The sequence below is a fragment of the Terrapene carolina genome, unplaced genomic scaffold (genome assembly GCF_002925995.2).
Source record: "Terrapene carolina triunguis isolate 2854851 unplaced genomic scaffold, T_m_triunguis-2.0 Scaffold112, whole genome shotgun sequence".
Taxonomy (NCBI): domain Eukaryota; kingdom Metazoa; phylum Chordata; order Testudines; family Emydidae; genus Terrapene; species Terrapene triunguis.
Genome location: NW_020664463.1, coordinates 13,318,622 through 13,330,721, shown reverse-complemented (window position 1 = coordinate 13,330,721; position 12,100 = coordinate 13,318,622).

The following is a 12,100-nucleotide window of genomic DNA, read 5'->3' as shown; positions in this document are numbered from 1 at the left end:
TTGGATCTGAGTTGGGACTTTTCAAAGTCTCCTATATATTAGGAAAGATAGATAAAAACCCTCTTCTCCACTGCCTCATTTCACTGTCTCCTTCTTTCCCCTTCATCCTTCCCACAAATGCATTTTTGAGTTAAGGAGGCAATATGGTCTCATGAACGAGCCTCAGATTGGATTCAGCAGATCTAGCTCTGTTGCCATCTCTGCTACTGACTTATTGTGGGAGCTTTGGTAAGCCATTTAACCATTCTGTGCCTCAGTTTCTCTATGAAAGGCAGATGATATTACCCACATCTGAAAAATGAATTAAGACCTATGGATGAAAAGTACTAACTATTATTATTAAAGAAGGCAAAAAGAATAAACTGACAGTCTGTGTTAAATAGCAGACATTTAAATAGCAGAGAGGGATCAATTATTATAACTAGTCAACAAAGAAAAAACAAGAACTAATCACCTTAAGCTCGGCAAAGAGATATTTGAGGCTAGTATTAAGGAGAGTATTAGAACTATAAGAAAGCAGGATAGCAATGGAACTAACTGCAAAGGGAAACTGTGAAATTGTTTTCACTAGAGATATTCAAGGTTAGGCTTGACTGTCTGTAGGTTCAGGGATAATTAAATAAGATTGTGAACTCAGAGTATTAACAGCAGGTGGCATATGTTGTCTGTAATGATAAAGAAACATACCTTCCCTAGCAGGTTGTTGTATTTGGAAAGTCACTTTTGAGAGACAATAGTTACAGAACTCCTTATCAGGAGGCTCATTGATAGTGTTGAAACTTTTAGAACTGCTACATTAAAGTTCAGAATTCTGAGCTGATTTATATTCTAGACAGTCCCGTTGGTTAGTATAGTATTTGGCTCATACCATTTAGATCATTTCAGCCAGATTTTCTGGTAACATTGGTCTCCAATTTTGTGTTTACAATATTCGGGATTAATTTAGGCCACCTCACGTAAGTACAAGATTGTGCCTGAAAATCAGGAAGTTAAATGTCTTGGGGTACGTCCATACGGCAGGTAGCGATCGATTTATCGGGGATCGATATATCGCGTCTCGTTAAGATGCGATATATCGATCCCCGAACGCGCTCCTCGTCGACTCCAGAACTCCACCGGAGCGAGCGGCGGTAGCGGAGTCGACAGGGGAGCCGCGGCCGTCGATCCCGCGCCATGAGGACGGGAGGTAAGTCAGAATAAGATACGTCGACTTCAGCTACGGTATTCCCGTAGCTGAAGTTGCATATCTTACATCGACACCCCCCCACACACACAGTGTAGACCAGGCCTAAGTGGCACAAATTATGCCTGCAAATAATTACCAGTGCAAAATTGTACCTAGAAATTTCAGATACAAAGCTAGGTTGAAAATGTGTCACTTTCCTAAATGGCAATAGTTTTTCAAAACATTGTAGTTTTAAAAACTGCTTTTATAAATAAATTAATGGAGATATCCTATCTCCTAGAACTGGAAGGGACCTTGAAAGGTCATTGAGTCCAGCCCCCTGCCTTCACTAGCAGGACCAAGTACTGATTTTGCCCCAGATCCCTAGGTGATCCCCCTCAAGGATTGAACTCACAACCCTGGGTTTAGCAGGCCAATGCTCAAACCACTGAGCTATCCCTCCCCCTCTTATGCCACGCTTATTTTTACAGTACTTTTTTAAACAGACTTTTCAAAGCTAATTGTATTTACTGGCATAGAACTCCCTTGCTAAATGACTGCATATTTTTCCTGTCTCTTGTGGTCAGTTATGAATCACTATTCCATCCTAAAATTTTGGGATATGACCAGAGAGGTCAAGAGGGAGAACTGCGGATTCATAGATGATGGGGTTTGACCATCCTCTTTGCCCCCTTCCTACCTTTAAGAAGGGTAAGGAAGTGGAAACGATAGAGAAGGGTAGTTAGCATTGAACCAGAGTCCCAGTTTGTTGTTAGGAGAATTGTGTTGATAAAGGAGCTGTCTTAAAGACAAAATAAAATAAAAAAAGTGTTCTAAGCTCTTGGGGTTCTTGCAAGATTAATAGTATTAACTCTGATCAAATTCCAGTTTGCATGATTACATTTTGCCTCTCTAAAACTGTCCATGTAATTTATATTGGACATTTTTCTTTACTTCATCATCTATAAAATTAATGCATTGTTGATGGTGCAGAAATCAAGGGTCCTGCAATGAAGTTTGTCATCACTGTATCTACAAAGATATAGCGGCCTGAGAATAAGGTCATGGAGAAAACCCAAGGTCTATTGGGAAGAGATAGGAAGGAATGTAACCAAACCTATCATCACCTGAAAAAAAATGTATTTGGTTCAATTTGGGGATGTGCAATATTTCAGGCTAGTGATTATTTTGCCTGGAGCACTTCTCCACTCTCTAGTGTCAGCTCACTCAGAAAAGTATTTGTAGCATATTAATATGCCTGAGTAAACCTCAGGTTCAACAATCTATGTCACCTCCCCTGGAACCTGGTGATAACCCACACTATAACTCACGTTGCTTAGAACCCAGTGTCACTGTGAATGAAACTCCATTTGGCATTGCATTGTTAGAAAACTGGAACTTTACCAGCTTTAAATAATATGCTGACTAATAATATTTTGCTAACAGCAGATAAGAGTCATAGTTGCTTACTAAATATTTTCCAGTGCTCAAGAAGTAAGGTCACCCTCTCCTAGTTTACAATACTTCCTTTTCTTCTTTGTTTTACATTAATTTAAAAAATAATGAGCAGAGTACAACATTATATAGGCATTACTTCCTTGGCATAGAACTAGAAAATTAGCCAAGGAAAAAAGCTATTAGCTTGTGAGATATGCCCCTACCCATATCTATACGGTAGTGATATTAGAAGGAGTGTTAGAGTAGCTTTCAGAATCTTGCAATTTGTTCCTGCATTTATTCAAAAGTTTATGCATGTCAGACAGAAACAACAGTAAGAAATGTAGTGTAAAGTTCAGCAACAAGAGGCACAGTAAGCGAGAGATATAGTGTGTTGAATGCTGGGGATACTGAACTGAGAAGAGTTCTCTCTTAAGTACCAGGCAATGAAGGCTGAGAACTGTTGTTATAATTGAGGAATTCAGAGAGAGATGGAGTCCTTAAGAATCAGGGAAAGCCATACATAACTATGAAAAGGCAGTAAAATGGAGGTGTTCACCAGTTAGTTACCTCTGACCAGACCCAAGAGGGAAGCAAGGTGAGAAGAGGAGGAGGAGGAGGAGGGGAGAAGAAAAGTATGGTGGCTCAACTGACCACCCATTGCTCTCTACCACACAGTGTGCTCAAGAGCCACATTCCAACAGGGTATATGCAGGTGCAACTCCATTAAGATCTTAATATGGCTCAAAAACTTTTACAGACAGACTAAGAATAGATTGTTTTTCCACAATACACAAATGCAGATGTTCTAACTCAGTAGTTCTCAACCTTTCCAGGCTACTATGCCCCTTTCAGGAGTCTGATTGGTCTTGTTCCAAAGTTCACCTCACTTAAAAACTACTTGCTTACAAAATCAGACATACAAATATAAAAGTGTCACAGCCACACTGTTACTGAAAAATTGCTTATGTACTCATTCTTATCATATAATTATAAAATAAGTCAATTAGAATATAAATATTGTACTTCTATTTCAGTATAGATGATATAGAGCAATATAAACAAGTCATTGTCCGTATGAAATTTTATTTTGTACTGACTTTGCTAGTGCTTTTTATGTAGCCTGTTGTAAAACTAGGCAAATATCTATATGAGTTGATGTACCCCCTGGAAGACCTGCACACTCCCAAGTGTACGTGTACACCTGGTGGAGAACCACTGAATAAAAGCTCAGCTAAGCTTTTTAATACTACAGTAGCAGTGAAGCTGCTGAACCTTATCCTAGTTTGTAAGGGTGGTTTTCCTATAAATAAGGTATACTGAACAGGCATAGAAGGTAATTACTTCATGCAGATTAAACTAAGATTCATGCATTTACTGGTATATGTGGGATCCTACCAATTTCACGGTCATAGGATTTTAAAAATCATAAATTTCATTATTTCAGATATAAATGTCACAGTGTTGTAACTGTAGGTGTCCTGACTCAAAAAGGAGTTGAGGGGGGGCTGCAGTACTGCTACTGTTATTTCTGCACTGCCCCAATTTGAGAAACTCTGGTCTCCCCCTGTGACATCTGTATAATATAGGGTAAAAGCATACAAAAGACCAGATTTCATGGGGGGAGACCAGATTTCACAGTCCATGACACATTTTTCATGGGCGTGAATTTGGTAGGGCCCTAGGTATTTGGTGTAGTTGTATGTTTCTGTCAGGCTATTCAACAGTATCTGATTGCCCACGCCAGGCCTTTTTCAGTGATCTTAGAAATGTTGCTTGTGGTGACAATCCAGGATAAGCATTGTGGCTGGTTACCTTTGGCTGGAACAAGCATTGTGGCTTATTATTTAGTTGTTTTATTATTAACTAAGATTTAATGTTGATTTACTTTTGACTTCTTTCTGTTTAATCTGCAGTAATAAAGTAGATCCTAGTATACCAGATGAATAAAATTCAGAGTCTTCTAGCAAGGAAAATTGAGTTCTTCCTGGTAATAAAGCAAGCTTGATGAAAAATACCTTTAAGAAATTAATTAACTTGCATTTCATATTCTTTCATGTTTCATAACAGTAGGCAGTTCCCCCAGTCGCTTTAGCTAGAATTTCTCCTGCACCCACAGCTGTTCAGCAAGCTCTGTACTATTAGTTTGCTGACATCCACACCAGAGGTTGACTGGATTTCAGTGGTGTGGCACATTTTTATGCAGTATAGTCTGTAAAGTGCTTTGGGGAAGAAAGGTGCTATCAAAATATAAAACATTGTTATTATACAGGAGCATTGTTTATGTTTCTAGAAACCAAAATCTTTGTATGGAACCCACTTTTAGTTATCACTGAGTATGGGGACAAATTTTCCAAAATGGTCTCTGACTTTGCATTTGTAATGTTGCATGCACGCATAACAACTTGATTTGCACGGGTAAAATAATTCACTGCAGGTGAAAATGTGGAGGCTGGATTAGGATTGCTTTAAAAATCACTGAGTTCTAAACACATTTTCAATCCTGAACAAATACGTGATCTCCCCAAATCACCTGTCACAGAACACAATGTAACTAGACAGTGAGCTCGGTATCATCTTGTACCTCCTATCCTGGAGTTGCCAGAGCCCAGACTTGATGCCTTCCAAGGCACACCATAAGTATTACTTGTTTTCCCATTGCATTCCTTGGGGTGGGATTGAGTAGATTGACAGGAGGGGGGAGGATGGGATATAGCTTGTTGTGACAATAAGAAGGTTTTAGGAAGTCAGTTTAATTTTTTTAAGTTGCAAATAAACACCACCAGCTGTTCTAAATAAACAACACCCTAGGCAGTCATAGGATAAGAGAGAAAGTCTTCTTATGGGTCAGTAACTGGTTAAAAGATAGGAAACAAAGGGTAGGAATAAATGGTCAGTTTTCACAGTGGAGAGAGGTAAATAGGAGGGCCTCCCAAGGATCTGTAGTTGGAACAGTGCTGTTGAACATATTCACAGATGATCTGGAAAAAGGTGTAAAGAGTAATGAGTAATTTTGTGTCATCTGCAAACTAAAGATAGTTAAGTCCGAAGATGACTGTGAAGAGTTACAAAGGAATCTCGAAAAATGGGTGGCTGGGCAATAAAATGGCAGAATAAATTCTATGTGGATAAATTAAAAGTAATGCACATTGGAAAACAATCCATACATACAAAATGATAGGGTCTAAATTAGCTGTTATCGTTAAAGAGAAAGACCGTGAAGTCACAATGAATAGTTCTCTCTAAAAATCTGGTCAATGTCCAGTGGCAGTTAAAAGAGCTAACAGAATATTAAGAACCATTATGAAAGGGACAACTAAGGTGACATAATATCATAATGCCATTATATAAATCCATGGTATGCCTACACCTTAAATATCACATGTAGTTCTGGTTGCCCCATCTCAAAAAAGATACATTAGAATTGGAAAAAATACAGAGAAGGGCAACAAAATGATTAGGGATATGAAACAGCTTCCATATGAGGCGAGATTAAGAAGACCGGGACTGTCCAGTTTAGAAAAGAGATTACTAAAGGGGCATATGATAGAGGTCTATAAAATCATGAATGATGTGGAGAAGAAGTGTTATTTACCCCTTCTCATAACACGAGAACCGGGGCTACCCAATGAAATTAATAGGCAGCAGGTTTAAAACAAAAATAAGGAAGTACTTCTTCATACCACACACGGTCAACCTGTGGAACTCATTACTAGGGGATGTTGTGAAGGCCAAAAGCATAACTGAGTTCAAAAGAGAATTAGACAAGTTTATAGAGGATAGGTCCATCAATGGATATTAGCCAAGATGGTCAGGGACTGAACCCCATGCTCTGGGTGTCCCTAAACCACTGACTGCCAAAAGCTGGGACTGGATGACAGGGATGGATCACTCAATAAATTGCCCTGTTCAGTTCATTTCCTCTGAAGCATCTGGCGATGGCCACAGTCAAAAGACAGAATACTGGGCTAGGTGGACCATTGGTTTAACCTGTACAGCCATTCCTATTGATCACCGTGACAATATGCTAGGGTTGTAAGGATTGGTACAGCATATCTATACTTGTTTTGAGGTACCAATGTGACCCATTCATCTCCGCTCACCAGTTTCTCTAAATTTAGTGCAGCAATCTGAAACACATACGCTCTGAAATCCAGTTGCACTGGCACCAAGAGGGGCTTATTAATGTTGTAGTCTTATGAATAACACTAGTAAAAAAAGGTTAAAAGTGAGGAAATGAGTTAAATATGATTGAAGCTGTATAAGCTGAAATTAGTTTGATCCTGGGTTTAGTCTGACCTTTTAGTAAACAAAGAGAGAGTATGAGCTTATCCTGCAAAAAAACTGAGTATAACTGACCTGAATGTCCTTAGATTATAAAAAGGACATTTGCACCTTTCCCACAAAGGAGCTTATTTAAAAGATCCTTATAAATTGTTTTGTGAGAAAGTATGAAAGAGAAAAGAGCTCTTTCTACGAGGAAGGAAGCAGAAGACTAATGGAAAGAGACAGAGAAAGACTCCTAGAAGATGACAGGAAAAAAAAATGAAGGGAAATAGAATGTGAGTGAGGTTGAAAGTAACAAATGTAAGTCAGTCTAGCTACTGTACTAGTCAGTAGGTAGCTACAAAGAATATTCAGGGAGAAAACTAGAACTTAATTTCTCAGACCTTGCTCAGTTGACAAGTCAGTACTTAAGTGAGACACAGAATTACCCCTAGATCAGAGAAAGGCATTTCTGAACTTTAAGTATATTATTTAAGACAGCTGAAGTTGTCCACCACTTCCTGCAAAGTCTAGGAATGAATCCATATGGGGAAAGCCATGAACCTAGGACTTGAGACCAGTCAAGGGAAGAGAAACCAAGAAGCAGAGGATACTGTCCCATGTTCTCCAGCCAGCTGCCTCACCTTGTACCTGGGATTACACCTGTGCAAAATGAATGGTACATCTGCATTGCAAGCAAAAAACAAAAAAACAACCAACCCCACCTAAAACCCTGGAGCAGTGAGTCTCAGAGCCTGCATCACTGACTCAGGCTTGTGCTATGGGGCTACAAATAGCAGCTTAGATATGCTCACTCAGGTTGGAGCCTGGGCTCTGAAAACCGGTGAGGGGGGAGTGGCTCCAGCCAAAGTAGGAACCTCTACACTGCTATTTTTAGCTCCATAGCATGAGTCTCAGGAGCCTTAGTCAATTGAGCCAGGCTCTGAGACTCACTGCTGCGTTGTTTTTTCCCCCCAGTGTAGACATACCCTCAGTATTACCCTACACTTCAAGTATTAAAAGCTTAGCTGGAGTAACATCTATGATTGATGAGAACCATGTATGATTCTCACAAGACAGCTCAGTTCAAAATCCCATACAAGCCCTTCCCAAGACAGGGAATATCACCATACCACATGATATAGCTCAAACTAAGTTATGGGCTTGATGCAGAAGTTACTGGGTTTTATACAGGAGATCAAACTAGATGATCATAATGGTGCTTTGTGGCTTTTCATCTTAACACACAGTTAAGAATCCTTGAAAATATCCAAATTCCACAATTGCAATCAGAAAGTTCCTGCAGTCTGCAAGGAGAAATAGGCTTTTAAGTATTAACATCTTGAGATTCACTGCAAAACTTTTGCCTAGGTTGAGCTTGTTGTTTTGGTAAGTGATAATGAATACACTAACCTGAATGAAATGTAAAGAGTTCCATAATACATAGTTTTGTAGTGCAGTCTGTGAACTGTGCAGAATTGCATTATGACCCACTTTTTTGGATTCTTGTTTTTAATAGGTGACAAAAGTAGAATTTAGTTTACTACATAGACCGAGTCCTGGATCGCTATCTTGGAGTATACTGCATACTAATTAATTTGTGCTTCCGCCCCTCCCCCCCAGCAAAAGTCAGCCTTCTAATAAAACTTTTCCAAAGTTTAAGATTTTGTCAAACTTGCGCTTCAAGGGATTTGTAGCGCTTCAAGGGATTTGTAGCCCTTCCAACCCTTTCCTGCCCCTCCCCATCCAGTGGATGTTAATGATGCAGATGGAAAAATAAAGAACAGCCCTCTCATGTAATGAACTGGGGCTGAACATACTCCATGATGAGAAACTACAAATGCCTCAGGTAGTTTCACTTAGGTGTTATTCCTGTTTTTGCAGAAAGATAAGAGTAAAAAAGCCAGACTAACAGGAATTTCTCACAATCATTTTCAGGCTCATTGGTCAGTTTCACTCACTAGCTCTCCCTCTGTTTGCTAAAGCAAATACTTGTACAGCAGGTACTGAGATAGCAGGACACGGCAAAACTCCTATACAATTGCATTCTATTATCATTGAATGAAAGACTCTAAAATTGACCTGATGTCTCAGAGGAAACTAGCATTGGGATTCAGGGCTTTCCTCAAACTTTAGTAGTTCAATCAATTGCTCTTTGCATCTCAGTCCTGAACATTTCAGCAAACCTAGGATTCTGTCTTTTGATTTTTCTATTACAAAAGAGTTGTAGAAACAAAGAAAATCACCCCCACCCGAAAGCAGACTGCACAGTGATGAACATACCACAAGTATTTGTCTGGGTAATATTACAAGAAGGATTTCTGGCAGCATGACTTCTGGGAAAGAACTCAAGAGTATGCAGTGGTAGTACATGTCTCAGTGATTGTGGGCACTTTTGAGTTTGTGTAGTTTACAGCGTTCTACTTTGTATTGTGTTTTTATCACACTCACAAGCTAAACAGATCAGTACTTGGCAGGGAGATTTCCAAAGAACATTTAAGGTTATACAGGATCTGGTGCTACTTTTCCTTCTAATTCTGTACTGAGCTAAAACCCTAGCCTGGCAACAGCGGAGGACTGTGTTGCTGGAAGTTTATGGTTCTGATGAGATATAAAACTGAGCTGACAACTTGCAACATGTTTCATATGAGTAGCATAGATAACTCCGGGCATCCTAGTCAAACACCACGTTGGGTAATTAAATGCAGCCTACCTAGTTTCCTCCTGCAGTTTAAATTGGTTCTAGGATGACCAAACATTCCAATATCAGTGGGACCTTTCTGATATTAGGGGCTTTGTTTTATACATATAACTATATCCCTACCCTGAAAAAAAAATCCCAATTTTTTCACACTTGCTATCTGGTCACCTTAATTGATTGCTTCTTCACTGCCTGTGTTAGACTGTTGCATAGCATTGCTTTCTACATTAAACAGCCACTACATTCCACCTACAGGTGGCTGCATTTCATAGGTGGGTGTAGTGAAGATCTAGACTAGAGCATGTTAAATTCATTTAGGACCCTTTGAAATGAAAGACACTGTATAAATGCCAACACTATTATGATACAGTACAATCTGTTTTAAGTGACTGAAAGTGACCAGAATAAATGGCCTAAGAGAGTAACAAAATTGCACAGGAAAAAAAACCTCACAGATGCCTTCAAGTGGTCTGTTAAGATTGGGAGATGGTCTGTGCTGCAGGTTTTACTGTAAGAGATACATATATAATTACACACACAAAAGTACCTTAAAAGAACATTAACGTTGCAAAGTCAAGAACTCAAAAGTTAGGAAATGCCCTAATTAAGGTAGCCAGTTCCCTCCTGCTCCAACTCCTTGCCCCAGGTCTCCTTGCCCAGCCAGTCCTAGTCCCCACTCCGGTGGGATACTTGGTTTTCTAGCCAAGTCCCTTTGGAGTCCCACCCCTTCCAGGACATCAGTGTCCTTCAACAGTATTAAGACCCAGGTAGTGAACCAAAAAGACTTCTGCTCCCCCAGGGTCTTCAATTCCACTCTCATCACCAAGTGACATGAAAAGACAACAACTCATTCCACCCCTATCCAGTTCCCCTTTGTTCTATTGTCAGGGCACCATCCCCCCTAATCATTTCCCTCAAGTTCTGTCCAGGGCTGGGTTTAAGGGTGGTCAAGCAGGGTGCTCACACCTAACTTGGGGGGTGGGGGGGTAGGGCTTAGCCACTTCAGGAGGACAGCTGAAAATATTTTTCACCCTAGCTAGCAAATGGCTAGGGCTGCTCCTACTCTATCTCTTTACGGACCCTCTACTAAAGTTATTGCCAATTCCTGCAGCTTATTCCTCTCTTCAGCAACTCCACCCAGAAGAAGAATTCTACTCAGCCTCTGCCTAGTCTTTCTCCTCAGGAGAGAACAGATGGTCTTAGCCTCCTAGGCATACTGAATTCCTTCTTTTATGGCAACCACCCAGCTCCTACCAGCTGGTTTTGATACCAAATTGAGCCTGACTCACCCTCTAGATGCAACAAGGTGAGCTAATTGGTCTCCCAGCCTCCTGTTAACTCTTTATTGGGTTGTATGGTGTTTGTACACCCTATCACAAAGACCATCCTCCTGCCAAATATCAAGTCTCTGCTCCAAAATATGGGGACCCTTGAACTGTTCAAACAAAAGGTTGCCAATTGTTTTTTACACTGACAAAACAACGTATTTTTCCTAGACTTGTTCTCAGAAACAGCCAAACAGTTTTGCCTGAAATTAAGAAAAAAAATCAACCTGGGGCAGACATCTAGCATGGAAAATTTCAGCCCAAATGGTTAAAATTTGACAAAGTTATAAACAACTGAAAACAGGATCTGATAATGGGAAGTCTTAAATGGGTCCTATAATGGGAAACCTAGTGGCACTATCAGTCCCATCTATAATCAGTTTTTTTAAAAACAGCCCACAGAATACAGACACAATAGAAATTCCAAGACTTGCTGCATGCTACTAGCTGAAACATTGTGTTGAGGTATGTTACCTAAGGCATAATTTCGGTGGAGCCAGAGTAAAGAATGCACAGTGTAAAATCCAGCTCAGAATGGGCAGTGCATAGTAAACTTGAACCAAATTAAGCTCTGTGCATATCCATTCAGAATGCTGCTGCAGAGATCATTTTCCTAGCCTGGAGCTTTGAGCATGTCACCCTTCACTGGCTCCCCCTTCTCCATTGCATAAAACATAAGCTACTTGTCTTCACTTTCAAGGCCCTTCACATCATGTCTTTTTGTTCTGTGTTTGTACAGCACCTAGCACACAGGGCCGGCTCCAGGCACCAGCCAAGCAAGCTGGTGCTTGGGGTGGCAGCTTGTAGGAGACGGCATTCCGCCCAATCCTAGGGCGGCACAGCCGCTTTTTGTTGTTGTTGTTGTTGTTGTTCCGCTCCGGCCGCCCTGTAGGGGGCAGCGGCGTGGAGGACGGGAGCGCCCTGCAGCAAGCCCAGCAGGGCAGCCCGCGTCCTTCCCTCCGAGCCGACCAGAGTGGTGCGGAGCCCTCCCGGCAGGGGGCATGGCTGGAGGGGCCGCGTGGCAGCGCCCCCCTGAAGCCCTGGCCGCCCCCTTTCTCTCTCTCCCCCCGCTCCCTCCCCCTCCCCCTGCTAGCCAGGGCATATCTGCAGGGCAGGGAGTCCCCCTGCACCCTGGCTCCGGCCGCGCCGCAGGTTTTTTTTTTTGCTTTGCTGTTCTGGCCGCCGCGTTTTTTTTTTTTTTTTTTT